This window comes from Engraulis encrasicolus, chromosome 12 (assembly GCF_034702125.1).
Source record: "Engraulis encrasicolus isolate BLACKSEA-1 chromosome 12, IST_EnEncr_1.0, whole genome shotgun sequence".
NCBI lineage: Eukaryota > Metazoa > Chordata > Actinopteri > Clupeiformes > Engraulidae > Engraulis > Engraulis encrasicolus.
In genome coordinates, this window is record NC_085868.1 from 18,805,862 (window position 1) to 18,808,361 (window position 2,500).

The 2,500-nt window shown below is 44.0% G+C and overlaps 1 protein-coding gene across 1 annotated transcript in view; it reads left to right on the forward strand.

Annotated features, from left to right (window-relative positions):
* The window catches only part of LOC134459383 (low-density lipoprotein receptor-related protein 1B-like), a 628,069-nt gene that overhangs the window by 359,064 nt on the left and 266,505 nt on the right, over positions 1–2,500 (forward strand). The window lies entirely within an intron of this gene.

Genomic DNA, 2,500 nt, shown 5'->3' on the forward strand with positions numbered 1-2,500 from the left:
GTGTGTGTGTGTGTGTGTGTGTGTGTCTGGTTCATCAATCTAGTATCTGTGGCAGTGTTCTGCTCTGTGGCCGTGTGTGTGTGTGCATGTGCGTGTGTGCGTGCGTGCGTGCGCGCATGCGTGTGTGTGTTTGTGTAGACCATCAGTCTAATCTCCAAGCCAGCGTCCGTGCCAAGCACAGTTCAAAGGGGCTCCCCCATGGACGTGGCAGGGACTACAACTACTACTACTGTGTGTGTGTGTGTGTGTGTTTGTGTGTGTGTGTGTGCTCCCCCATCAAGGTGGTAGGGACTACTGCTGCTGTCTGTCGCCCTCTTTCCTCTCGTCATTTCGTATCTTTCTGCACACATATCTCTTTGTCCTTGTCCATATGCAGTATATCTATCTTTTTTTTCTCCTTATATTATTTTTTTCCTTCAAAAATTATTTCTCCCTCCTTATGTCTTGCTTTCTATTTCTCTTCTACATATCCCCTCCACCCTTTTCTGGCATTACCTATCACCCATTCCCTCACTATGTCTCTTTATCTCTCTTTATCTATCCCTCTGTCTTTCTCTCTCTCGTTTTATTAGTCTCTTTACACTTCCTCCATTTCTTCACCTTGTCTTTCTGCTTCCTCCTGTCCTTTCTTCTTTCCTTCTATCCTTCATCCTTGCTTTCCCCCTGCCCCATCTGTTTATTCCTCTGTTTTTCTTCTTCTCAGTATTTGCCCTTCAAAGTTGTGCTGCTGTCAGACTGCAATCCATTTCACACCTTGAAACCCCAGAGCTGGCTACAGCGAAAGATGGTCTGACTTATTAATCCATCCAAATTTGGCTGTGTGTGTGTGTGTGTGTGTGTGTGTGTGTGTGTGTGTGTGTGTGTGTGTGTGTGTGTGTGTGTGTGTGTGTGTGTGTGTGTGTGTGTGTGTGTGTGTGTGTGTGTGTGTGTTTGTGCATGCACCTCCGTGTGTCTGTGTACGTGTGTGTGCGTGTGTGTGCTTTAGCCGTTTTCTACCAGGTAGAGTACCCATAATGGTCTATACGTACTTTCATAACTATATAATGATATAATAATCTATATAATTCTGTCACAGAAATTTTGTGTGTGTGTGCGTGCGTGCGTGCGTGCGTGTGTGTGTGTGTGTTTGTGCACGTGTTTCTTTGTGAGTTTAGTCATTACAGTGTGTGTGCTCCCTGGTGAACTCTAGCAAAGTCATTATTCAGTGAGTAATGACATTAGGACGCTTCCTCTGAGAACTCCTCATCTCTTACCTCGCTTTCCCTGATGCCCCAGGCTGAGCGTGTGAGGCTTGGCCTTGGAGCAGTGTATGTGTGTGTGTGTGTGGTGTATGCTTGCGTGCGTGCGTACGTGCTTGCGTACATGCGTGTGTGTGTGCTTGCTTGCGTGTGTGTATGTTTCCTCTGCATCCCTACAGTTGAGGACGATTTTATTAGCCTCCCTCCTGAAATTAGACATTTCTTTTTCCGTGAGAATGACCATTAGAACCGTTCTAATAAGATAATAACCCAAAACTTTCATCCAAAATTGTTCAAATGTTCTTCAAGGTTACTAAAACCATGATCATGTGGTGGTTCAGATCTCAATTCTTTAGATAGTCTATGAGGAGTGCTGAAAATGAATGTCCATCCTCAACATCCATGAAATTTGGACCAGGTTAACTATTTGCAATGAAAAAAATGGGCCAAAATCCCTGGTAGGGCATGTGCCAACATGGTTAACAACTAATTGCCTGATGTCAGTTTTGGTTCATAAATGGCACTCTATTGACTATTAATGATAAGGGGGCTAATAATTTTGTCCTTGCCATTTTTACCCTTTTTTGTTTAAACTCATTGTGGAAATGTAAAAATCCAAATTCAACTCATTGGACATTATCTCCATAAGTGTATTTGTTTCCAGAATAACAGAAACGGTTCATAATGGTCCTTCTCACTGAGAAATCAAGAGAGATGTCTAATTTCAGGAGGGGGGCTAATAATATCGTCCTCAACTGTATATGCTGGTGAGCTCAATGACAACATTGCATTAATGCAATTCAAAATCAACAATCAACAACTAACAAAGTGCCTGCATACTATGTGTGCTTCTCCCTACCCTGTATGTCCCTCTGTGCGTCCTGTAGGTGAGCTGTTCCACAGTACGGTCATGAATGGCGGCTGCCATTATCAAAGTGTGTGTGTGTGTGTGTGTGTGTGTGTGTGTGTGTGTGTGTGTGTGTGTGTGTGTGTGTGTGTGTGTGTGTGTGTGTGTGTGTGTGTGTGTGTGTGTGTATGTGTGTGTGTGTGTGTGTGTGCGTGTGTGTGTGCGTGCGCGCGTGTGTGTGTGTTTGCATGTGCAAGTTTCCTCTGTATCCTTACTATGTGTAGGTGAGCTCAGCTGTATCATCCAATAGCAACATTGCAAATCAACAACTAAGAAAATGCAAAAGAAATGCAAAAGAATATGTGTGCTTCTCCCTGCCCAGTGTGTCCCTGTGAGCATTCTGTAGGTGAGCTGT